The sequence below is a fragment of the Apodemus sylvaticus genome, chromosome 2, assembly GCF_947179515.1.
Source record: "Apodemus sylvaticus chromosome 2, mApoSyl1.1, whole genome shotgun sequence".
In the NCBI taxonomy this organism is placed as follows: domain Eukaryota; kingdom Metazoa; phylum Chordata; class Mammalia; order Rodentia; family Muridae; genus Apodemus; species Apodemus sylvaticus.
In genome coordinates, this window is record NC_067473.1 from 182,898,339 (window position 1) to 182,925,857 (window position 27,519).

General features: G+C 46.2%; 1 protein-coding gene across 7 annotated transcripts in view; it reads right to left on the reverse strand.

Moving 5' to 3' along the window:
- Sox5 (SRY-box transcription factor 5) overlaps positions 1-26,464 on the reverse strand; it is a 974,603-nt gene extending 948,139 nt beyond the window's left edge. For 6 of the 7 annotated variants that reach the window (XM_052175240.1, XM_052175244.1, XM_052175242.1 and 3 more), the window contains exon 1: positions 26,270-26,464. The gene's annotated coding sequence lies outside the window, so the exon portion shown is untranslated. The remainder of the gene's footprint in view (positions 1-26,269) is intronic. The other variant, XM_052175238.1, reaches the window with a different exon arrangement.
- Between the last annotated feature and the right edge of the window lie 1,055 nt (positions 26,465-27,519).

Below are 27,519 nucleotides of genomic sequence, written 5' to 3' on the forward strand. Positions count from 1 at the left end.
AGGAAAAGAATCGATATGACACAAATTATACAAATTACACACCGTGTTCAGCAGGGCGTCGTTGTTGTCTCCAGTAGATGAGTGTGCTATGCTGAGAGATGGTGTAGGGTGATTGCTTCCCTCAGATGCTAACGCTTGGTTTCCTTAAAAGTCTACCAGGTTTCAAAGAGTGTGCATGCACCTGTATATGTGCATGCATGTGTCCCACATGTGTGTGTGTGTGCATTACATATAGTTGTGTGTACTCATCGCTATACAGAGGCCCAGCAGGCCATGGTCTCTTCCTCTGTTTCTCTCGACCTCAGCTCTTTACAACAGGGCCCGCCCTGAACTTTGGCAAGCTCCCCTTTCCTGGCGCAGGGAGCTCTGAGCCTCCACCTGGCCTGCCTCCAGTGCTGGGACCTCAAGCAGGAGCAGCCAAGCTTCCCTTTGAAGGTTCTGAGACTTCAAACTCCAGGCTTCATGTCTGTCTAGCAAGGACCCTTTGCCACTGAGCTATCTCCCACCCTAGCAACTGTGTCCATACAAAGGGGTTGTTTCATGCCCAGCGCTATGGCCTAAGGCAGGAAGACACGGCAACACAGGCTCCGAAAAGGGCCAGCAACAGGCCACGGTGATGCTCTTCCTCCCTGATGCCGTGTGAGCCCAGGCTAATTCACAGGCTTGGAAAGAACAACTACTCAACATAGTTGGTCTAGGCATGGCATTTTTTGTTTTCTACATATGTACAAAAAAAAGCAAACATTGTTGTTCAAGATGTGGAAATGGCAACGTGCAAAATAATTACTCATTAACTTAGATCTACTTTGTTTTCATTCTGTAACATTGGTCAAAAGATAAATACCGAATGTCCCCAGGTTTCCTAAATTGTGAAAATATTTGGAACCCATTCCTCTACCATCCGTGCATGTGAAACCCTCTGGGTTCTTTGAGGCGCTTGAGGAAACAGCCATTAGTACTTTTGAAAACTAGGTCAATTATTTATGTAGGAAGAGGTCACCTGAAATGAAAACTGTAAGTGCTGAGGCCTTCAAACGACACGAAAATTAGTATAAATCGTGTCAGACGCTGAAGAAATACTCACAGGTCAGATGGAAAATGGCAGGATTTAAATAAAACAGAATTATCAGGTGCTGTTCCCAGGTAAGGCCATTATCCGCAGGATCTGCCAACATACGATTAGCATTGTAGTTGCTTAATCCTCTAATTGTCTTAATAATGAAATGTGCTACTAATTATGTACTGTATTTTGGCTTTACATTCCAAAAGAGATATTTGCTCTTTTTTGTATATGTTGTAAAAACTAATATACTGTGTCAGTAAAGAGTAATTGAACTGGTTTTGGAACATGTGTACTGAGTAATCTAAATCCAAAGGTATTTTCCATCTAGAGCAGTCTCCTTAGAACACCACTTAAAGTTGAGCTGTGGCTCATAGTATTGTTAGCATGTCCTCAGACAGCTTTCCAAGTTTGTACACATGTGGCCATGTACTGGCACACACACACACACACACACACACATGTGCACGCACATTCACATGTGCACACGCACACACACATACATGCACAAACACACACACACACACACACACACATACTAAGTATCTACATCATAAGCAAAAGATGTAGGCAAGGCTGGCTGGGGGAACCGCCCTGCCAGTAAAGCACTTACCTTACAAGCACAGGGATCTGAGTTCCTGCCCTAGAATCCAGGGGGTAAGCCAAGCATGTGTGCTCAGTGTAACCCCGCCCCCCCACCCCGTGCTGTGGGCACAGAGGCCACAGCGTGTGTAGGCCAGCCAAGGCCAGCCTGCCCACCCAGCTTCAGGCTACTAAGAGACTGTCTCAAAACAGGGTTCTTTTTTTTTTCCATGAAAAATTAAATTGCTTTTGGCTCATGGTTTGAAAGGGCACAGTTCTTCACAGTGGAGAAGGTGTGGAGGCAGGGGAGTTAGAGGCAGGCAGCAACTCACACAGCATCCACAGTCAGCAGTCGAGGCAGGGGCAGTGCTTGGGCCTGGCTTACTGTCTGCTTTCTTCAGTGTAGGACCCCAGCCCATAGGATGGTGTTGCCTATTTCAGAAAGGCTCCTGAGGAATATGCCAGAGGTTGACAACATCTGGCCTACAGAGAGAGAGAGAGAGAGACAGAGACAGAGACAGAGAGAGAGACAGAGACAGAGACAGACCGACAGACAGAGACAGACCGACAGACAGAGAGCGGTGATGATGAGTTTTGGTTTAGTGTGTGATTTGAAACAAAATAAAAATTTTAAAGCTAGCTTTACAAATTATTCAAAAGACAATTCCAAGAGAGAGTTTTTCCCAGAATATTTAGAACAGGGTATTATTGTCGGAGCAAGGGTCTTACTACTTACTCTGAGTGATAATCTTAAAAAAGGCATTAACATGAATACATAAATGATAGTGGATTACCTTAAAGAATCAAATAGTATTTTTGCTTATGTCTGCCAAATTAAACAGAGCAGACACAAAGCTTCTAAACAGCTCTCTATGTGTTGTAACACAATGAAAATAACCTCAGGCTTATTTGTAAAATACTGTATATCACATGAAATTGACTTAACATTTACATTTTTCAAAAAAAACTATAAGTTTTTAAAAGAAAATAAACCTTATTTTTATAGATATTTACATGCAACCCCAAACTGAAGGCTTCGTAGATATTGGTTTGTGTTTGGGGGTTTTACTTTTCCTCTTGTACGTAGTCAGAATCTGACGGGAAGCTTATGGTCGGATTATGCATAGAAACTGCAAATTTAAACAAGGTGTGATCGGCGAGACTGCTCACGTGTTATTGTATCACACTGTAGCAGACCGCTAATGTATGCACAGCTCCAAAATAGCCTGAGTTATTACCACACAGCACTGGCAAGCCACCGAAGCTCCAACAGCAGGAGTGCCTCTCAAGGCGCAGTGCCTCACAGCTACGCTGGACCGAAAGGTCGCTCTTCCCGACGACGCTGGACGTGTGCACGTCACTGCCTCCTGATCTGGAGGTCTCACTTTGTGTCAGGCTCCTCATTGTGACAAACGTTGTTTCACCACTTGAACCACGGCAGTGGGGCTCCGGGGCTCCATAGTATTTAATTGACTCAATTAAGGAATAAGTTCTCTCTCTTCCTCACCATGCCCTACTTTGCTCTAAGTTGCACTTGAATTATTGATGAAATTGCAATAAAGTGTCTCTTTGTTACACGTGGTTCACAAGTCAAGGAGCAGCTTCATGGTTAATTTTTAGGCTCGACGTGATAAACGCTTTTCTTGTCCTTTCTCAGGAAAGTCGATTGCACGGTGCAAACTTAAAAGAACGATTCATTTTTCCTGTTGTTTTGAGAGCGTGGTTCCTATCCTCGTAAACCAAAGGAAGAATCCGTATGCGCAGTTAGCCTGCACTGGCATCTTCCGGGTGGTGGCGGTCAGACTTTGAAACTGTTGACTCTTCTTTTCCTCCAAGATCTGTTAGACTCCAGAGAGCAGTCAAGGGGATGACTTCTTACTAATGACCACATGATGGGAAGGCCTCTGTCCTCTCCTACAGACAACAGCTAGAATGATCTCTTCTCCCTCCCTCAACCACCTCCTTTCTGTCTCTGTCTCTCTGTGTGTCTTTGTGTGTCTCTGTATGTGTGTGTCTGTGTAGTAAGTCTATGCATTTGTGTTGGACGGGACTTGTATGTAGACTGTGTGAGGGTAGTCTTTAGTGTCCTTCCTTAGGAGTCACCCATGTATTATTTGAGACAGGGTCCTTCACTACCCTGGAACTCACCCTGGACTCTAGGCCTGTCTACACACACACACACACACACACACACAGACAGACAGACAGACAGACAGACACAGAGAGACAGGCAGACACAGAGACACAGAGACACAGAGACAGAGAACTAGCACTGGAATTATAAGTGTGCCTCCACACCCTGCTTTTATTAAAAATAGTATTTTGCATGTTACTCTCTGAAGTACTCATATTTTGACAGTACCCATCCACCGCTGCTTCTACCCAGCTCATCCTAGTGTCCCCAACTCTGTCCCCCTCCCAACTTCAGCTGTGGTCACTAATGCCCACTGCACCACACATCTAGTATTTCACACAGCCTCCAGCCCTCCAGGTTTAAACAGCCAGCACTTTACAGGCTGAGCGCTGCCCCCAGCCTCAGAGGATGTTTTAAAATCACAACCTTTCCTCTATCACTTTCTTGTCCTTTCTTCCATTACTGGAAAAACAATCAAACAAACAAAAACAAAACAAAACACAACTCCACAAAATCCTGTATGAGACAGCTCCTGCCTACCAACCTCTTCCCCCACAGACACTGTCACGGCAGTCACAGTGACCTGTTAGTTCTGCACAGCTCAAGCTTTTCAGGGCATTGTTTCCGAGAGGACACATGCTTCCCACAGTGCAAGCGTGGAGGTCAAAGGGCAACTTTCAGGGCAGCTGATATTCCAAGCTTCAACCTGCTTCAGAGGCTTGTGTTAAGGTTTTCCTGCCCCCATGCTCGCTGCGGGTAGCCTGAATTTTCTACTCTTTACTACAGCCCCAAACTCTCTTGGGAAAAAGCACGTACAATCTTGTATCTCCTCCTAACAAGTCGCATGCATCCCACAAGGTACTGAGAGTTTTGAAGGTGCATGCAACCAACCACTAAACCCACAAAGTCCTGGCTGCCCTCTGTCCTCCCTGGGAAGTGGTCCACTGCTTGGGACAACCCGTGCGGGTCTGGTCCAGCCACGGTTCTCACCGCCGTCAGTGGGGCCCATGTCCTTTTCGACCATTGATTGTGACTGATTACATGCCTTAATTAAACATGGAAATGCGTCATGAAATATCAGATCAGAATGAACATTTTGTGGGACCAAACTGAATGCTTTGGACAGGATAGAACACGTTTCTTTAAGAAACTTTTAAAAAACCTCTATGGTATCACATAACTTCAGAAATCGGGATAATGTTTCTCAAAAACTAATAGCTTCTGAATTTTAGATTTCTTGACAAATGCCTTTATGCTCTTCTGCCATTTCTAATAACTTGGAAATAAAAATAAATTATGTATACACACACACACACACACACACACACACACACTAGGGGTAAGGACTACTTCCTCAAGAAGATGGTTGTGTCCTGGGCCACACCTGACACTGGAAAGCTCTGCTGATATCAATCGACTGATAAATGAAGGCAGTAATCAGCTGAAGAGTCACATGCTCACACTCAAGCATGCTACACACTTTGCACTTCTACAACATCCTGAGCTTCAGTAGTTTCTAAGCAACAGGTGTCTCTAACCAGCCTGTCACACCAGAAAGGAGAGTGCTCTGCAGGTGCCACCATGAGGAGCCTCGTGAACTTCACTTTTCTCCCTGGGTTATAAGCTTCCCGGTGGAGTTCCCAAGCCTCCTTTGCTCACTCTTGTAACTTCATTACTGAATTCATAAAGACAGAAATAGTATATATCAAAGGATTGACTCCCAGTAAGACTGATTAGAATGAGTAACCAACAGTTGGGATGAACCATATGTAGGTTTAGCTTGGGAATGTAGCTCAGTAGGAGAGTTCTTACCTAGCATAAGTGGGGAGTTATGATGGTTCAGATACAAAATTAGTTATGTTAAATTGATTATTACTAATTCCAAATAGTCGCCCATAGTCATCTTTTTTTGTGAGACTCTATGGGTTCTTAAACCCAATGGTAGAAAGATCATTTCTGTAATATAAAAAAAATTAACTTTTATTTATTTAAAATAACATTGTGCAACATAGGAAGTATATTTAATATTACACAATTAAGTTTCCCTAGGGACCCAGCCATGATCACCAAATTCTTATTAAGACAAGTATATTCCTCTCCCTAACTCGGCCACCTCATTTCTCCCTGTAATGAAAAGCAGTCACTGTGCTCTATTTATTCTCTTCCTTCCAAGAAATTCAAAGCAACCAATATCTTCTAAAGAGGGACTGTTAAATATAAAAATGGGAACACAACTGAAATGAATTTTTATTAACAAAATAAAAAACAAAGATGTTAATAAGAAAACCAAGCTATCTAGAGTCCAGGCACAAGATGACTCCGTGATAATTCTTATAAACCACGCTGAGTTTTACCAGGAAAAAAAAAAGCTTACAAACACTTAAAATTCCAAAAAGACAGGAGGGACTTATTATATTTATGGGAGGTTTTTGTCTTTTCTGATCCTCTATCATGGAGATGGTACAAACAAAGATAGCTTTTAATTACTGCACTTAGCTGATTTACAAATTGATGAATCCGAGAGAGAGGGAGAAAAAAAAGAAAAAACAAGCAACACAAAAACATTCAAAAGCATTTAGGACACGAGGCAGGATGTGGGTCATACATTAGAGCCAGAAACGCAGGGGGATAATGGTGTCAGTGTGGCCCCAACCTTTCAGTCAATTATGAGGAATTGCTAAAGACAAGGAAACGTTAAGTCATTATGACCCTGGCCGGCACTCATACACATAAACAGATGCGCACACATGCTCGCTCACTCGCCCACGCGCACACTGACACTCTTCCACGGATTTTTAAGTACTTTAAAACATTGCAACTATATTCCCAAACCTTATCTTATTTCTGCAGTCTGCTTCTTAACCCTGGCACCCATAAAGCATCGTTTACATGATCGCATAGGTTAAATCCAATAGCACCAAGTTTGACTACAATCCTATAATACCCTGTCTCCCCATTTAGTATAGAATGTGTGCTCCAGAAATCCAGCCCCCTCCCGTCCCATCTTCACCGTGAGACCGAAAATGAGAAATGCCTCTACTGAAGCACTAGCATAAAATGCGTTAACTTCTGGGATGAGGAGATGGTCAGTTGCTAAGGTAGGCCTGAGTTTGGATGCCCAGAACCCACATAAAAGTCAGGCTTGGTGACAGAGTGCATGGCTATGATCTCAGAACCAGGAGGAGGAGGCAGGGGACCTCTGTTGCTGCTGACCACACAGTCTGGATCGCCCGATGCACTCCAGCTTCACTGAGATACCCTGTCTCAAGAACTAAGGTGAGAGGGCTGGTGAGAGGGCTGAAGAGACGGCTCAGTGGTTAAGAGCACTGTCTGTTCTTCCAGAGAACCCAGGTTCAATTCCCATGTGGCAGAATCACAGATACTTGTAACTCCAGTAGCAGGTGACCCAAGATTCAGTTCTCTCTTCTGACCTCTGTGGGCATACACATGATATATGGACATACATGCAGGCAAAGCACCCAACACATGGAATGTTTAATAATGTGGAGAGCAATTGAGGAAGACACACAAACTCAACCCCTATGCTCCATGCAGACATATATATGAACGTGTATACCCACTAGCAATGAAATTTTATAACTTTTATTTGCATTCTGATGTAATATATGGCTAGTCTTGACTGTTATGCAGTCAAGGATGACCTTGAACTTCTTATCCTCTTACTTCCTTCTACCTTCCAAGTCCTAGGACTGTAGGCATGGGCAAAGAGTTTCAACTGATTAGTGACAATTAAATATATTTTCTCTCTGTCTGTCTGTGTGTGTGTGTGTGTGTGTGAGAGAGAGAGAGAGAGAGAGAAAGAGAGAGAGAGAGAGACAGACAGACAGACAGACAGAGAGACAGAGATAGAAAGAGACAGAGGGGGTAAGGGAGGGAGAGAGAAATCAGAAATACTAGAAGGACTGAGCATGCAGTTCGGCTGGTAATAGCATGCATAAAACCTTACATTTAGTCCCTAGCCCAGCACAGACTAGGTGTGCTGGTGCATGCCTCTTAGCACTCAGACCATATGGATTGGGTCAGAAAAATAAGATCTTCCTCAGCTACATATGGATTTTTGAGGCCAGCCTGAGCTATATAACATGACACCCAGTTGAGAAAGGGGAGGGAGGGGCAAAGACTAGGGTAGCCCTTGAGAGCCTGTGAAGCCAGGTCCACACTTCCAGGATGGAAGCAAACCTACCTCCCCTTCCAGCTTACAGGGATCCACCACCACCACCTTCTGAGAAGAGACAACCAGCTACCTTTCCTCCAACTTTATAGCTTCAGATCATAAACTCTTTCCAGGTCCAAAAATCTAAAAAGGCCCCCAAAATGCCCGTTTCATTACTGGTGAGGTGACACACATCTGCAATCCAGTACTTGGGAGGCTTGTGAGTTTGAGGCTATCCTGGGCTACATAGTGAACTCTGGACAAAAAGAAGAAGAGCTGTCATATAGCCCAGTAGCAGAGCTCTAGTCTGATCTGTGCAAAGCACTGGGTTTCATTCCCAACACAGAGATAGGGGAGGAGAGAGGAGGAGAGGGTCAGCAGGAGGGAAGAAAGAAGAGAGTGAGGGTCTGGGGAGGGAGAGGCAAATTGGTTTTCAGTTTTGTTGTTTTAAAATCTAACTTCCAGGGTGATCATTGCATTCAGTCCCCCCATCTGTTCACCCTGTTCCTCTGACCACTCTCAGGCAGTACCCCCAACATCCCACTGTGACAAATCTACAGATCACAGACTGTCTCCTGAGGACTCGACTATATGTCATCATAGCCACCATCATGAAAACTGAACTTTCCCATCTGCAGTGCCCTGGATGTAATGTAACTAAAGGAGCAATATGTGCACATAACTGAGGAATTTGTGTGCACGCATGGAGGCATGCTACAAACAGAAAGCCCCTGGTCTCCACACGGCACCAAATATCCGAGGACATCCGTCCCTTCACCTGACAGGTGGGAGCGATGGTCCTTCTGTCACTGGGTCCCTCGTGGGCAACAGCAACCACACTACTTAACAACAGCAGGAAGTTATTGGATATGGTTTGTGGAGAGAGTGCCTTGATCTGTTGCCACCTCATTTCAGCCAGTCCCACCACGTTGCCAAGGCTCCTCCAGCACCAACCTGCCTGTTGTCTCAACAACACCTGGCTGTATCTCACCTCCAGGATCCTTTACAGATGCAATTCTGCCTGAATGGAATAGACTCCTATCTTGCTAGAGCAACATCCACTCGATCCCTTAGCAATGGCACATTCCAAAGGATTGGTCATCTCTCTAGCAGACTGTTGTGGATGGGTCTGGTATTGTTTGCATTTTGATGCTAAGTCTGCTCTCCTGGGAGAGGCTGCAGACAAGGAGTGATCACAGTGCTCAGGTGACTTCTTGTGAACCAATCGCCTAATGAATAAAGGAGCCAATCACTGGGCGAGTAGGAGGGACTTCTGCGTTGGATGGAGGAAGAGAGGAAGCAGGAGAGAGGTCTTTTTGGATGGATGAAGAGAGGAAGCAGGAGAGAGGTCTTTTTGGATGTGGATAGCATGAGGACAAAATGTAACTACAGTGTCTTCCAGTTTCAATGGCAGATTCGTCAGGATTCACCACCAGAGGATTTAGATTTAATAAGGCTTACAAGTGAGGATTTTAGTTGCTGCACCCAGAGACTGAGTTACTGTTGTTTCTAAGTTTATGTTTCATTTTCCTTCACACAGCAGCTTGTCTGGGTTAAAGAGAACCTGAGGTGAACAGCAAAGGCCGTGGGGGATTTGAAGCACAGGGCTGGTGTGGTAGTGACCTGCCAGTGGGAACCTAGTGAGCTGAGTGGAGAGATTTTGTAGCTATGAGTTAGAGAGTTGATTCTTTTTGTTTTTGTTTTTGTTTTTGGGCTTTTTTTTTCATATTTCCTGCAACAGCAGACAGTAAAGAGATGCACATGCTGCAGAAAGTCTAAGAAAATAAAATATCCAATTGAAAGCTAATAAACTGATTGTAGGTTGGCCTCAACATTATGAAATTTTACCAGTAACACGCTATCCGTCCACCATGGCCAACTGGCTATCCAGGAAACTGTGAGCATGGTTAGAAGCTATAGACCACTCAGAGGAGCTAAAACACTTCTATTCAAAGGTAATATCTAATATTTTTTCAGCAATAGGTCTATGTATAATCTAAGGTTACTGAAGGATGGAATTAAATCAGGACAACACAATAAAAGATGTGGTTTTGGAGAGAAGAGGCAAGGAGCAGGGGAGTAAGAGTGAGTCTTTTTTAAACCAAGTCTGACTTGGTTAAAAGCTAGAAACCTAGAAAGAGCATTCTATGAGAAGAAAGGCACTGAATGATGAGGTGTGAACTATTGTCACTAGGACGGGAACAGTTTTATCAGAAAGGCCTGGGTTTACACCTACATTTTATTTTAGCATGTGGTTTCAATGATCAACCCAATCAATAGTTGACTTCGAATTGCTTCCCCAGCCTCCTTTGTGCTCTGAGATCTTTCTACCCAGGTCTTACTCTCAGTCACTCTATCTCCCTGAAAGCTAGCAAGCAGTTCTATGGCTATTCTTATAGATAAACCCCGAGATTTATTGATATTTGTAGCCCTGGGAGAAGTGATAGATTGATGTAAATACAAAATTGAATTCCAATAGGTAAAAGCAGGTCCCACTTAAGAAAACAACTTTTACAACCATTAAGTGATATGATGAAACTCACCAGAGGGCCAGAGGTAACATTTTCCTACTGCGTGCTCACTGTATCATGAGTTCCTCACAGTGGAGTTGTGTAACAGGGATGGGTATCCCCTGTTTTGCAGATGAGAAATCAGAGACTGAGAACTCAACTTCTCAATCAGAGAGAGGTAGAGGAAAGATGAGGAGGATCTGTAACACTCATGCGTTGAACGCATTAGGACATGAGTTCAAGCCCCAGAGTCTGTGTAAACAAGAAAGACTTTCAGATGTACTGGTAATCCTAGTTGTAGGGCAGGGAAGACAAGCAGAACCTGGATCCTTGATGGCTGGCCAGCCTATCCTCATTGGTGAGTTCTGGCCAGTGAGAGAGACTCTTGTCTCAAAAAACAAACAACCAAAAAGATAGATAGATAGATAGATAGATAGATAGATAGATAGATAGATAGATAAAAGATAAATAAATAGATGATAGGTAGGTAGGTAGATAGATAGATAGATAGATAGATAGATAGATAAAAGATAAATAGATGATAGTAGGTAGGTAGATAGATGATAGGTAGGTAGAGATACATAGATAGATGAGAGATATAGATAGATGATGATGATTATGATAGATAGATAGATAGATAGACAGATAGAAGATAGACAGATGGTAGATAGATAGATAATGATGATAGATAGACAGACAGATAGATGGTAGATAGATGAATAGATTAGATAGATAGCTCACTCCTTATGAATAACACCAAGGTTGTCCCCTGCTCTACACTGCTCTGAATTAATACCTGCATGTACAACACAGAAGAGAAGGAGGGAGCAAGGAAATAGAGAAGAATGGGGGGGCGCAAGGTGAGGGAGGAGGAAGTTAAGGCAGCAAAGGAAGCCGCGAAGGAGGAGTGCATTATTGAGGTGCGGCATCAGACTGCCCAACACAAACTCAAGGCGTCTGTGGAGATAAGTATTTTCACAATCCGGTCACCACATAGCTCAATATGTCTGTCTCCATGGCCTTTCTATTGCTGTGATGAAACCATTGCCAAAAGCAGTTTAGGGAGGAAAGAAATTCATTGGCCTTCCAAGTCTCCATCCTGGCCTAGCAATCAGAAAAGTCAGAGCAGGAAGTGAAGGCAGGAGCTGATGCACTGCCTTCCTCTCAGCTTGCTTAGCAGGCTCTCATACAGCACCCAAAACCACCAGGAAGGGTAGCCCCGCCCACAGTGGGCTGGACCTTTTCATCAACCACCAATCAAGAACACGCTCTACAGACTTGCCTATGAGCAAACCTGATGTGGAGGTATTTTCTCAACTGTGTGTGGTTCCCTCTTCCCAGACGCCTCTAACTTGTCTCAAGCCAGGCTTTGAAAAAGCAGGCAGGCAGGCAGACAGACAGACAGACAGACAAAACCAGAACATATAACCAACACCATAAAACTAGCGGCGGGGTGGGGTGGATCTTCAGCCGCTGTTTTCTGTGAGGACTTCTGGGAGTAAGCTGAATTCAGAAAGCAAAGGATGTGCAGGATTTCAGGTTACTGTAGGAGAAGAGGGACACCGAGCAAGACCAAACCTGGGACATGAAGTGCACGCTCTGTTTGATGCTAACATTCTCTCAACCATCAGAGTCCCCGGGAGGGGGGGGGGACTTAATTGGCCCTGTGAGCCATTCCACCCCACAGTGAGATATTTCACTGGGTTTCCGGGGTGGGGTGGATGGGCTGGTGAGAGCTGGCAGGCAGCCTTTCTTCCAGTTGTCTGAGATCTGTGGCTTGCCTCTGTCTCTAATGGTCTGGATACCGTCCCCCCCCCACCCCCGTAAAAGTTACTGTCATCAAATCTCTGCCCAACTCCACTCCTGCCTCTTCAATGTGGTGCATAGGCATTGGCAAGAACACTATAGATTCCTTGAGAGTCTTCTGAGTTTCTCGTCAGTCTTATTTGGAAGACTTGACTCTCTAACCTGCCCTGGGTGCTCCCCAAATCTAATGGAAGCACCTTTTGGCTCACCCCATAGCCTTTCCCCTCTACTTCAGCCACACTACCAGTAGCATTGCAGGGAAACACCCTTCCCTGGCTTTCTTCAGAGCTCCTGAACAAACATACGGTACGGTCTGCCTCTGGTCCTTCTCTGTCCTTTCCTTTATGCTGCATTGTCTATCACTTGTGGCTTCCGATAGCAGGGTCTTTTTTTCCTTAACTGCTGCTGCTTCAAATATAGAAGTCGCCTCCTTTAGCTGGGGTATGTCCTTCTGAGAAGTGCACAGTGTAACATTCTAAGTGATGCTCATTATCTGGTTACAGTTTTCCCTCCCCATAGACGTGAAATCCTCGTGAACGGATCAGTACTGTTCTACGTACAACTGATTCTCCAGACGTAGCCTGGTGACCCAGTCATAGGAGTTGCTCTGTGAAGATGTGTTGGTTACTGAATGAGGGCAAGGGTGGAGAAAAGCCTGTGAGCGCCAAATGATGGTGTCTGGTGGGTTGGGAAGCAAGGTGTCCATTGATGGGGGGTGGTTGAAGCAGATTGAGAAAATAGCCACTCAGGAAGAAGTCCCCAGGGATCTGGGAGTCGAGGGTGGCTTTGGTGCAGTGTCCACAGCCTCTGTATTACGCTGGGTAGGGCTCAGAAGGCTGAGGTGCTGCAGGCAGTCTGGGAAGTCAGCTGCAAAACCATGTGCATCTTGGGGCAGATCAACAGGAGACAGGAGGGAAGGTTTCAAGCAAGCCGGGTGAGATAGAGCAGAGGCAACCACCCTAGGACAAGCAAGAGCCACGCACATGTAGCACACCCCGCGTGGAGCTTTTGAGAAAGGGGCAGCAGGACCCATGTAGCAAGCACATCAGGAAGCTCAGCCTGACAGCAGCAAATAGAGCTCAGTGCGGAGGAAAGAAAATGCTGGGCTTGGGAAGACTGCAGCACTTCCGGGTTACAGGCTGGGTGGGTCCTGGAGGGAGAGACAAAGGCAGGCATCCTTCTGAAGGATCCCTCCCAAGGCTAAGGATATATTTATTATGTCACTGTGGGTAGGAGCCTGGTCCCCAGATTCAGAGCTCTCTAAGTTCAAGTCCCAGCTAGACTGTTATGACTACTCTGCTTTTGGGCAAGCTCGGGCTCCTTGTCTGGATAACGGGACAGTTTCTGCACATGATGGAGGTCACGGGGAGTCTCAGGAAAATTGCTGCTTAGCAAAGAGCCCGGTGACAGCTACCGATCAGCCAGCATCACGTCAGACAGGCAGCGCAGGGCCACAGTGAGGACATAACATGTCCCGGGAAGTCTTCCTGTCACCGGAGGATAGCCACCTACACTGTGAAGAGTTAACTCCCTGCGACTCCCGCCTCCTGCTTTTTTATAACCCACTTCTGGCTTCTGCACTGGACCCATGCCAGAGCCACTCTCTGCTGGATCACTCAGGTCCCTTATTCTTCAAACTGCTGGAGGCTTTTCTAAACTTCTGCCTTCGACACTTGCAGCCTACTCCCACGCCCCAGTGCCACCCCCTGAGGGAAGCCTAAATACTCTGCACCCGACAGACACTCAGTGCCTAAACACACCACCTTTCCTCTTCCTGAGAGACATCAGGGAGATAAGTGGAGGACAAGTACAGTGTGAGACTTGGTTTTTAAGGGTTAACGGAGAGTGATTATTTTTTTCTCTCCGAGGATGGGGAATAACGTGAGACTCCGAAATTAAGCGCAGCAGGAGGGGGGGGGCTGCGTAGATTTCACACAGTATCACAGGCCTTGGCAATAAAGCACTTTAAAAAATGCCTTGTGTTGCTAATTTCTTACACAATCTCCTTTTATTTCCTAAGCATCTCGCGGGGCTGGAGCCACAAGATGCACGTCGGTGTTAATATTACACTGCTTGGGTTAAAGTCATTTTTGTGCTGAAACTCCTGCTAGGTGTAGGGGGCGTGGTACCTTTTCCTTCTCCTTCCTGTACATTTTCTAGCTGGAATGAATGGCTTCCTCTTCTGATGGGGCTGATATCACTTCTATGGGTACTGCCTTGGTGAGCATCTTTTCCTTAACATCTATGGACCCCGTGTCATTGGGAATAAGTCCTTTAGATGGCTCTCCGGTTCCCTCTGACCTCACCATTGGGACAGCACCACCTTCACTCATGCACTGGGTCCTTGGCCAAATGGTTATTAAATAGTTCCCCCTACTCTCTGGACCACTGTGGATTTGCATAATAGTACAAGACGATGTACATTTAGCCACAGAGCAAGGCTTGGTTGCAGAGGGACCCGTCCTCTTACTACACCCGGAGGCCATAGTCCATACACGGTCAAAGGACCAGTGTATGCCTACCCTCTAGAACGATGTGCGCTCTTCTCACATCTCTGGCCAGCATATATGCCTGTTTCTCTAGCTGGTGGGGAAGCCCTGTCAGTTGTTCAGTAGTATTGGTTGAATGCCATGATCACAGTAAGCCATAGCAGCTAAGGTCTGAAATGTCAGAGTACTCCAGGGAAAAACAAAACAGACAAAAAAGAACTTTACAAATTCAGAACTTTACAAATAAAAAGCATGCTGAAAAGCACGCAGGAATCTCACAGTCACACTCACACTCACAGCACCTGCTCCACTGTGCCTGGAAAGAGCAACATTGTTTCCTCTGCAGTATCCGATCTGTGAATACCCACCTGCCAGCTAGTCATTCTGCCAGCTTAGCTAGCAGAAGGTCACAGCAGCGTCATGGTGCTCATGTCTAAATGACCCTTATGATGAAATCACCCGATGCTATGTCACAATGCCCGTGTCCTTCCCCTTGCTTTGTCTCATCAGGAGAAGGGTGTGCACTCATGGTCAGGAGTCTCCAGAAAGGTCACATCCACACACGGCATCTTCTTATAAGAGTCGTTCCATTTTGTTACTGGTTACTATTGGTACCTACTAGGCCTGATTTACGTGCTGAATTTCCTCATAGTTAGCTCCATACCGAGGAAAACAGAAGCGGATTTTTAGGGTTCAGGAGTATTACAATTTCAGTCATCTAGGGGATCTTAGATTGTGTCCCCCACAGATAAAGGGAGGTGGATCTAGTGTAAACATAATCAAAATTTCTGGTGATTTGTACAGAGCACTCACCCATTCTTTCTGTTCCTATTCATTTAATCAGTGCCTGGAGCAGGGACAGGGCCCTGGGAAGATTAACTTCCACAGTAAGCATGCACAGGCCCTGAGCTTGACCCCAGCACTACAAAAGAAAACAAACAAATATCTTTAAATACCTACTATGTCCCAAGTGTTTGGAATACAAAGCAGTCGACCTCTTGTCTTCAGCAAACTTAAGTAGTTTTGGTTCTTGGGGAGTCCCTTCACGGCTAAATGTGACATCATCACCACCTTTGCCTGGCTCCAGGTCATTGCCTCTCTGTGTCAGGTTTCCCCACTCTGAATTCAGCCACACTAATGTTCTATATGTGCAAAAATCACTAAAGGCTCATTCATTTTTAATTCAGAACTTAGAGATGGGGGGGTGTTAGAGTAGGGGTTCCATTCATCCAACAGCCAGCCATGCACAATCTCACCAAGAGGCCTATTCTCTGAGCACCTTACTTAAGTTCTATAATCTACACGTGCAACTTACCACCAACCCAGACAAATCAAAATGTTACCTACCTCCAGATCTCAAGCCTCTAAGTGTCAAAGAATCTCCGTTTACACTTGGTAAAACCAGAGGATTTAGGGTCTGTGTGGGGAAATGGAACACAAAAGGTTCAATTTTTTAACCCATGCCCCAAAAAGCTTTCCAGGAAATGACTGAGCAACCAAACGGAGCTGTCCTTCCTTCTGTGGTCAGCATTTATATGCGAAGAATTGCTACCTGTGGGCACAAAACAGCGCTTAGTAAATAAAGCATATGCAACGTGAATCCTTGTGTTCGTTCCGTGAGTGTTTGGGGCTGATGTATGAAATGGGTGATTAATAATGATAACTCGTGTTCTGCCTTCATTTCTGTCGCTGAGATAAATACTCTGACAAAAAGCAACATAGGGAGGAAAGGGCTCATTCGTCGTTACTTTGTTTCAGGGAGCCGAAGCACCTAGTCACATCACTGCACAGTCAAAAGCAGAGAAGAAACATAATTGCTTATCTGCTCTTTATATACACCTAGGTTTCTTCACTCTCCCAGAGTACAGCACCTAGCTCATGAATTGGTGGGGCCCACAGTGGGCTGTGTCTTCCTACACCAATTAAAACCAAGGCCATCCAGCAGAGGCATGCCCACAGCCTACGCCTCACTCACTCAGCCTCTCTGCCCACGTGATTCAAGATTGCAGCAAACTGATGGTTAAAACCAATGAGCACAAATGGTATTTACAAATTACCGCTCACTCCTGGCTTTCCACAGCATTTCCCTTCTGATCCTCCATGATGTGGGGTAGCCAGGAAGCTGTTGCCAGCACTCCCCTCTTACAGAGAGCAGACCCTCAGCAGTGCCTTGACACAAAGGGAAAGAGACAGGATCTAATAGACCAAAGTCGGGTAATGACTCTCCTACAGACCTGCAGCTGTGGGAGGTAGGCAGATCACGTGACCACAACAATCTGTTGGCTCTCATGTAGAAAGGGACAGATATACAACTAATAGGAGTTATGCAAGGCTATCTGTGTGAAGCATCCAGCACCAGCCCCATCACATGGGGAAAAGCCCCAGAGATGTTAATTCAGCCATTTCACATCATGCAAAGCTGCCTTTGTGAGGTCCAAGACTCACTCTCCTGTCACTCATAACCTGCCACTCTATGCCCTTTCTGTTTAGGCATTATAATGGTGCCAAGGAGGCAAGCCCATATACTAGGGAGCATACCTTTTATTGTTCGCTCTGGTTTGGTTTCTGGTTTTTTGTTGGGTTGGTTTTGTTTTGGTTTCCCTGAGACTGTGTCCCACCTGTCCCAGGCTGGCTACCAGCTTGCTGTGGCGCCAAGGACATGCTTGAGCTTCTGGCTTTCCTGCCTCTGTATCACACTATTACAAAGATGCGCCACCATGCCTGGCTCATGCCATGCTAGGAATGGCACCGCAGCTGCATACACACTGGGTAAGCACTGTACCAGTTGAGTCACGTGCCCATCCCACAGGGCTAATTTTTTTCCCACCATATAGTTTCAAATCAGGCAGGAATGTATCCACCATATCTTTCATTTCTAGTGATATTAACACAATGCAGAGCAGACAGTGGCGCCATGAGAATAAATACTTTGTAAGACAAAACCTAAGAAAAACCAGCACATGCTAACACGTAAAGGGATCTGGACTTCAGAATACCTGGGTACCCGATGAAGTGCCTACAAATAAAGAGTGGCTTCCTCATGTTTCTTTACTAGCAATAGAGATATTTACATGCATAAAATAACCACCTAAGTTTCTGGTTGAAGCAGAAAAGACGCCACATTATGTCGGGAGCCATGATCAACTATGCTGTCTGTGAACGAGTCAAGAAGAAAGTTCAAGACAGAATTGTAAGACACAGTGTGCACTTGTTCAAAAATAGTTCTAGTGCAAGAACGAATTAATGCGACTGATCCTGGCAGACACTCTGAACGGGTGCCGGCACTGGAGAGGAACACCACACATCCCCAGAGCTTTCAGGCAAACCCAGGCTGCCAGATACTACACATAAAACAACCCTGGTTCTCCACCGCCACAAATGAGGCCACGAGAGCCTACATCAATTCTAAATCACACTCACAGAAGAAACAGCAACAGCACAGGGCATGGACCCAGGCCCACCCAGAAAAGAATTAAATGGGCAGGGAGAAGAGGGTGCTGGGGACAGGGTGGCTTAGCCTGTAAAATACTCGCTGGACGAGCATGAGGACCCGAGTTTGGAGCCCCAGTGCCTCAGCCAAGAGTCAGGCGGAGCAGCATGCACCTGTGAGCCAACTGTGGAAGGTGGGCGGGTCTAGTCTAGCAGATCAGTAAGCCCGGGGTCAGCGAGAGATCCAGCTTCAAAATATAAGGGGGAGAGGAAGACTAAAGAAGACATTGACATCAATATCGCCTTCCACTGCATCATACACCACCTGAACACACACACACACATGCACACACACACACACACACACACACACACACGCACGCACGCACAGACGCACGCACACACGCGCGCGCACACGCGCGCGTGAATCAAATCAGTATCTTAGAAAAGACATCATCCAAACACCTTTAAGGTTTCCTTCCCTCTCCAACAGTAACGTCCATTTGCCTTCTTCAGCAGAGACCCACGGTAACTCATGTTCATTCACTGTTGGGAAAAAATGATGCCAGAACTTCACAATCAACTGTCAGTATCCTGGGCACAGATTCCCTAGAGGAGTCCCTGTCTGAGGAATGTGTCAAAAATTAGCTCTCTTTTTCCTGCCTCCCAGCCTCTGCAGATTCTGAAGCTGTCTCCATGCCAATTTCCCACAGTACAACATAGAACCACCTAAAAAATCTGAGGCAGAAAACAATATATTGGAAACACCTAAACATCACAAGCCAGGTGAGAGAGAGCCTGGTGCCCACAACTATTCCCTGGTCTTCACAAAGGCAACCCTCTGCATTATGTCACCGAGGGTTACCTGGATAGTTGAGTCTAAGTGATGTGATCTCCATCTTCCATCACTGCCTCCTGCCCAGCCTCCACACCCAACAGTACTCCCCATCCCCCAACCACACCCCCACGCCTCCCGCTCCACCTCCCCCTCCACCCCACCCTCCCCCCTGCCTCCCACCCTGCCTCCACTCCCAACAGTGCCCGCCCCCGCCCCCACACAGCAAGAACTCAATTCTCAGTCCTATAAATGCCTTTTCTCGGATGTTGTTCTCCCAGTGGGAAAAAGAATGAAGCGAGGCCTGACCACCAACTCCTCCACAGTTTCTTTTAATTTAAAGTTACAACAGGAGGGAAGAAAAGAGACTTCCTATTAAGGGACAAGTCCCTGAAGGAGCTCTTAGCTGACAATCGAAGGGCTGCTCATGGCAGCGATCAAATCTAAGGCAACAAAGTGCTGGTGGGTCTGTGTCTCATCCCAGCAGGGGTTGGTGCTGAGGGCCACTTGAGTTCAGCACTTTGTGGCGCTTGTAAGTTGGTTTAGGATCAGTCACGCAGGGGAGCAAAGACTTCGGGAGGTGTTTGAGGCCTGAGATAAAATGCAGCCTGGAGTCCATCGCTGCTCCACTGAACAGGAAGCTACAGAGGTAAGGAATGAACGCTCCCTCACTGGGACTTTGTTGGTGGAGTTACCAGAGGATGGTCAAGGTCAGGTGGTCTGTCTGCTCTGGTGCATGGTGTCAAAGGGTACGGACTGAAGCAGGGGGAAGAAATGGACTTTTAAAAGGCTTACCTAAGCCTGAGGACTCCCTTGCAGGAACACCACCTTCCAGTTATGTGAAATAGCCCGCTTTAAATACATTCCAGACCATCTGATACAATGTATCTATCCACACCTGACTGTTGCATTTTGAGAATGTTTGAAAGGAGCAGTGTATTTTTGACTTTTCCTTCTGTGCTATCCACAGCACAGTGTCTTATAGGTGCACGGCTCATTTAAGCCTGACTAGTATCCTACTCATTTTACAAAGGATGGCTAGGGAACTCAAAGAACTTCACCCCCTCCCCAGCCCTGGTTTCTGGTGGTGGGATGTTTTGTTTGCTTGCTGAAAGCTGATTCACCTGAGTCCACCTGGAACTTTTAAGGCCAGGGCTTTGTCACATCTGTTCTGAGAGATGGATGCTTTTGCAGCCCTGTGGCTAGGTACCACTAAGTACAGAGGCTAGATGTGGACTCTCCCTGATACGAGAACGTGTGGAAGCTTCCGGTCCCACACAGCCAGCGCAGTCCTTCCAGAAAGTGGACCCTGCTACGGTTGGATTCTATTTTCATAGGAAAGCACTCATGAGCTACATCAGTCAGCTGAACTTCCTGCTCAATCTCCCGTGTCTCTTCTCCTCTGCGCATTCATTCCTAACTGCTTTCAGAAAAGTGTGCAGAGAGACCTGAGATTAGAGCAAACCATTTTTATTTGCTTTACCTATTTATGTAGGATGAAAGTGTTAATTACTTAAGGAACACTTATCTGAATAAGAGAATCGACATCCACATCAAATAAAACATCTTTAATGAAACCACATTGTCGGCTCTCTCTGCCCTCTCTTGCCCCCTCTCTCTCTGTTCCCCGCCTCTCTCTGCTCCCCCTCTCTCACTCCATTCTTTCCCCCTCTTTCCACGTGGTCATGGCTAATCCTCTAGCTTTTTTTTCTCTCTTTAGTTTTCTATCCCTTTTTTCTTCCTACATTTCTATAATAAAGCATTGAAACTAAAACAAAACAAAAAACAAACAAACAAAAAACCCCCACCACATTGTCAATGATCATCTGGAGATGCTAACTGGGTCACTATTTTAAAGTGTGGATCTCCACCTTGAGAAAGTGACTTCTTTAAAAAAAAAAATCTTACACTTAAATAAGTTTAAAGTATAAAATGAAGCCTCAAACATATGTATTGTAAGAAACTGGACTGGTTTGGAAGGAGGGGAAAGCAAGTCTGAATTGGCAAAGTAACCAGCTCAGGGCAGACAGTCTGCTAGAAATGGCACATTTTTTTTTCCTAGTGCCATCCACAAAACATGCATCTGAGCACACTGCAGGAGCCCAAGTAAATGGTCCAGTGATAAGGTGCCTTCTGTGCAAGCATGAGAACGGGAGTTCAGGTCCCCAGCACCCACATAAAACACCAGGCACGGGCACATGTGTCCGTAACTCTAGTTCTTCGTAGATAGAGACAAGCAAATACCATATCTTGCTGAGCAGTCAGGATAGCCCTGTCGCCGAGTGCTCAGACTGGTGAGAGACCCTGTCTCCAAAGATAATGTAGGAAGGAATCATGGAAGACACCCAACATGTCTTGGCCTCCTCTGAACTTCACCTACATTAGCATACAGATGCAATGTACCAGAACACACACAAACACGGGCAAGAACAGGCATTATAATTTGCATCTTTAGAGGTTAGAAACAGGCACAGGGCCCTTTAGATTTCTGATCTCCAGATAAGGTTTTGCAGGAATCACCCACAGGCCTGAATTGAAAAAGCTCAACAGTCAAGGGGGCAGCATCTTCTGCCTCCTGGCTCCTTCCAACTTCCCTACCTTTTAAATGTTGCTTAGAATCATAGTAAGAACAATGTTCCTTGATTTGTCAGAGAACACCAACGGCATGTCAAGCGAGGGTCCCCTTGTCTCCGTGACCGCTGCACAGTTGTCTACTATGGATAACAACATCATCAAACATTGAAGTAGTTAAACACCAATTGAGCGCACAAGGTGCACGCATGCCTTTGGGGATTTTGTTTGTTTGCTTGGTTGGTTGGCTTTGGTTTAGAAACGTAGGCATGATGGGGAATGCTTGACTCAATCCATGGAGTCTTAAATACTACCAGCTCTTCTCAACAAGACATACTACCTCGGTGGCTCACTTTCCCCTCTAGTTTCATCACCAGGCTGCCTTATTCAAGGTCTTGGCTGCAAGTGGGACAATTGGTTACCTACGAGGTCTAATTTGGAGGACACCAAGAACTATCTTTGATTCCTTCCGCTTGCCTTTATCCCCGAGATCTCCACCGCTCTTTCTCTGGGAAACTGAAAGGTGGTAACAAATGGGGGGAGGGTGATAATATCATCCAAGCAGAGAATTAAACCATAATGAACTATTTATACCTTTGAATTAATTAGCTTATGAGCCAGAGTTTAAATGGGCCAAATGGGGTAGGAATCTTGAAAGGGTTCATCAAAGCAACCTGGACTGCGGTCCAGGCCCTTCCTGAGATTCAGGGTCCTCATTAGGAGAGTTTTTCAAAGGCACCTACATAAGGCAGCTAAAGGAGTAAGAGCTTTCTGAAAACAACTCAAAGCACCTCCACCTAATAGTTTTACATTTGACCTTAACTCAACTTTAATGCCAGGAAGTGAATTTGATGACAAAGTTTAGGAAGAAGCCTACGGAAGTGTCCCAATATTGCCTAGCAGCAAGTCCCTAATATAGCAGGTGTCTGCTCTCTACCCTTAAGGGGTCCAAACAAGACACACGACAGCATCAAAGTTAATAAAATAAAAGTCCAAATTTGTTTCAAATAATGTTTTAAAACTTGATATAATCTTCTATCAATGGTAATTCCTCGGGGGAGTTAAATCTTGGTCTATCAGAAACCATTAGGTAACTTCTACACATCCCAAATCCCCCTCATACATTACATGGGCATGAGCTGCTATTTCTGTGACACCACACACTGAAAATGAACCCCCAAGACCCCACTCGAACTTGATAGTCATTAACTATCCCAGTTCCCCCAGGCTCCCCCAAATGGGAAGTGGAATTACAAGACTGATCATAATTGGATTAAGACCCATAATTCTTTAATTCATTCATCAAATTGAGGCATTTGGAACAGTTTATTTACAGAGTTGTTTAGACAGTTTTGTGTGGTGTTTCTGAAGATAAACCAAAATGCCTCTCTGAAATAAGTTTCAGAGCCCAAATCATTAACATATGAGACTCAAATGTAGACAATTTACAAACGGGTGTTTTAAAACATTCTTTGGAACAAAATTAGACTTTTATTAACTATCTACAAATTTAAGCTCAGGGTATAGTTTACACTTTCCATGGAACTGACGAGCACTCTCTTCGCTTCTTATATAATTGTACATTTCTTAAACCAAAATCAAAGCAACAACAAAAAAACTCCAAAACAACAACAACAACAACAAAAACATGTAAGAACACATTTCTTCCAGGCCTAGACAAATAGTTTCTCTGTTCTACTCAGAGCTCTAAGGATATGCCATCCCCTAACAACACGAGTTGTTCAGGAACTGGGGGATCACACAGGCTCTGTCAATCAGTCTCATCAGTCACATTCAACATTAGAATTCTCAGCTCTCCAAAATCCAGGATTTCAGGAAATCTCAAACCAGAGTTTTCTCCTTCCAGGTTTCCCTTTTGCACTTGTTGACTGTACGTCGAAGGCCACGACTGTTTATCACTCAGTGAAAGGGTGACTCTTTTAATGGACAACACATTCTTGTCCGAATAAGTATTGTGTCGTATTCTTAAGTGCATTTTATAAGAAAACATTTCTGCAAGAGGTCACAGTCCTTTCTTTGGAAAAGGAAAATCTGACATTTTAAACTTATCTCTTACTTCAACTAAAAAACCCCTCCCCACTCATGAAAAAGTTGTCATACCTGGCTAAGAAGCTCAATTCACTCCTTTCATGTGACACCTTCTCTGTATGCTCTCTGCATACAGAGTCTTAGAGTCCGTGCAAAACGTATACATTTTCTCTTTTACAGGACCACACATCAGTCTAAACAGGATGTGTGTCTACACGTACAAGCCTAAGGTAACATGAACTAACTGCTGTTCCTCAGGAGCCTCCTGGTGATTTATCCACTGAGCTTGGCAGGTGTGAGTCCTTTATGTGTGTAGCACGCATCCAGCCAGGACTGTCTGAACACAACAACAAAACTAACTCAGTGCTTCTGTCTTGAGAACTAAAGCGTTCTCCGAGCACTAGAAGCTTATACGGTTGGTAGAATACCTCGAAATGACCCATCCAAACAGGGTGCAGAAGGAAAAAAATTTAGCCAGAGAGCAGAGGGCATCAAAAACTTGATAAGCAAACTACTGGAAAGAAAAGAGGGGGGAGGTGGAGAAAAAAGAAATTCTCTCCAGGATGCTGCTATATAATTAACACAAATAACTAAATAATTATGCATATCCCTTCCCACCCCCACAATTAAATGTTTTTAAACAACCCTGGTGATGAAAGATCCACCTTTCAGGCAAACAAAGCAGTCCCTGGCAGTTTGAGGATTTGAGACTGGATTGCGTCAGTTTTTAAGTGATGCCTGCGATTTTTATCTCTTAGAGTTCTGAGGAGGAAGGAGTTGATGGCATAATTTCCAAGAGATTTTTTTTTGCACGGTGCCCAGGAGAACTTTCGATGTAAGCACTTAATGTTTTAAATCACTTTGGCTGAATTTATCTAGGCTTTGGCCTGGGAGCTATATTTAAATCAGGAAGAAGCACCCCCTGGAAGCTGGGCTCCCTGTATCTGCTTCTGAGAACAGATTCCTCCCCTATCTGTGCAAACAGCCCTCCGCAGACAGCCGGATTCCTTTAAAATGAGACAGATCAAAATTTAGTGGTTCTGTACAGTATGAAATTGTCCTCCTTTTAAATGCTATAAAAGTCAAACTTAGGGGGTAAAAACATTTCCGTATACTTTAAAAAACCACCTGGCCCTTCACCTAATCACTTCTGGCCATCAAGCCCCCCAAAGTCTGTTCTTTTTCTGATTGAAAAACGTTTCTTGTCTATAAGTCTCCTGCCACTATTTCTGTGTGTGTGTGTGTGTGTGAGTGTGTGTGCGCACACACGTGCTACTAGAAGCCATTATTTATGAACACCAAGAAAACAAATCACTGCCGTCTCTTCTGCTTGCCGATTCCCACACTTATTACCCAAAATCCCACAGATTTTCCTGTCTTGCCCTTGACTGTAAAGCCCTGCTGAGCAGAAAAGATTCTCTGGGGAAATCTGTTCCTGTGCCCTTTCTTAAGAAACTCCTCTTGATTTTTGGATACTATGAACATCTCAACTGGGTTAGAATAAATTCCCAAACTTTTGTGAGGCAGGAAAGCCAATGGCTACACTACCCAGAGTATCCCGGGTGGCCAGCCAGGGCCCGAAGTGTGGCTCTGCAGTAACACACACTTCCTCATTTTGACCTGCTTCAGCTGATTAGGGAAGACTGGAAATGAATTCACATTTCTCACTCCTAGGCACCGAGACCAAACAGTTTATTAATACAGTCACTTTGCAAGATGTCTATTAAAATATGAGAATTATGTCCCGTGGATCCAAGGCCGGCCGATTGATAGCTCCAAAAACTGCTGCTCTCAAAAGCACACATTTCCTAATCCAACTTGCTTTCAACCCATGTGACCTCTGTCCCCTACTTCTTGCTACCTACCATAGCTATGAAGAGCAAGCAGAGAGGGACACAGCATGTGAGTAGTTTATACTTTGTGTGTGTGTGTGTGGGGGGGGGGGGATGGAGAGAGAGAGAGAGGAGAGAGAGAGGAGAGAGAGAGAGAGAGAGAGAGAGAGAGAGAGAGAGAGAGAGAGAGAGAAGTTGCAATTAAATGAACGCTTCCGGTCTCTGAAATGTCTCAAATCCAAAAGGATGAGACTTATTTCTGAAATTCCGAGGACTGAAGGCGGATAGAGGGAGAGAGAGATTGCAGAAAGCAAAGCGAAACAAAAAGACAGAAGAGCTGGGGTGAAGGTGACGTGACGGGTGGGCTGAGAGGGCTCTTTCTATTCCAGACAAGAGCGGGGGATTTTGTCCAAGTTCGAGGGTCTGCCCCTGGAACTACACAAGGCTAGCCTGGGGCTCATCCCCGCCTGCACCGCTTGCCTCCCGCGGCTCATCACCGCCACCACTTATAAAACAATACCGGCAACAGGACACGGGCTCCTCCAACAGCAGCACAGATAAAGTTGGCCGGTCCCGTGGATCGCAGCCCCCTCCCTCCCGGAAGGGGGGTGACAGCGCCCCCCGCAGCCTCCCCCGAAGCCGGGCCCAGCCCCCTCCCGGGACTTGAGCAAACTCCCGCGCCCCCTCCCTGGGGCTGCGCGGCTCTCCAGCTGGAGCAGGGCGCCTTGGAGGGCTGCCCGCCACCGGCACCTCCACAGCGGGACGCGCCACAAAGTTAAAACGCTGCGGTTCACGCACCTTACCGGGTCTGGTTAATCGCTCCTCTGACGCGGGATGCGCAGCAGCGGGCGGGGGCCTCGGAGAACCCTGGAGACGGGATGGGGCGGCTCGCCTTTTGCACTCTGTGTGTGTCTGTGTCGGGGTGTGTTTGTGTGGGGTGTGCGCGCGCGTGTGTGTGTGTGCGCGCCTGTCCCTCTCTTTCTCTCTCTCTCTCTCTCTTCCACCCCCCCACCCCAACCTCTGGCTCCCTCTCTCGCTCTCTTTTGCTCTCTCTCTCCCTCAAGGACGAAGTAAAATCCCTCAGCTGGTCATGAGGCCGCTTCGGAGACAACACAATGCTGGTGGAAATAAATAACAAAAGGCGAAAAAGACAACTGGGAACAATGGGGGAGGCGAGGGCAGCGCTCCAGCGGCCGGTGACCGTGGCCGGCGCGCGCCCCGGGGTGCGGCGGAGCGGGGGCGGCGCGGGGCGGGCGCCCGGATCGCTGCAGGTCGTCCCCCCCACCCCAACCCACAGTCCACCCTGACCTCCTGCCTGCGGCCGCGCGCCGGCATCCGAAGCCAGGGAGCCCCCTCTGATGATCCTCCCGCTCTGCTGCAACCCAACTGGCTTGTAAATAACGCACCGATCGCCCACACCGTGCAGGAATTTTTTTTTCCCCTTTAATCTGCCCTCTGCTTAAAGGAGCGATCAGACGAAATGGCAGGAGTGGAAGGAGGAGGGTTAGGAGGGGGGAGCTCGCTTCTATCCCTGCGCGATCGTGTCTGGTCAAGTCCCCTTTGTCAACTTCTTCGCCCTGCTCGCCCCCACCCTGTCCCTCCTGCACCCACTCCCCATGTGCAAACAGGCTTGCGCCATATGTTCCGGAGACGTGCGTGGGGGTCTGCGGGTGTCCGTGGAACCTTTTAAGTGGTCAGCAGACCCTGGCTGGATCGCTGCTGGAAGGTTCAGGTTTTAAAGCCACTACTGCCTTTCCAGGGGCAGGCTTTACTCCCGGGTCCCCGCTGCCTTTTGCTCGCGCTCTGCACCCACCTACTCCTTGGGGTAGAGGGGTGAGGGAAAAGTTTAGAAGCTCTCATTTATGCCTCAGGGGTGAGTGAACTGCTTTGATTCTGAGTGTATTCAGCCAAGAGAAAAAAAAATCACCCGATGCCCAAGAACCTGGGATTGATTTTTAAGGGCTAGATGAGGAACTGGGTTCCAGAGCTGTGCCACTCCGGAGCGCAAGTTACATCACCCCCAGCTGAAATCCAGCGGGTGAATGGCC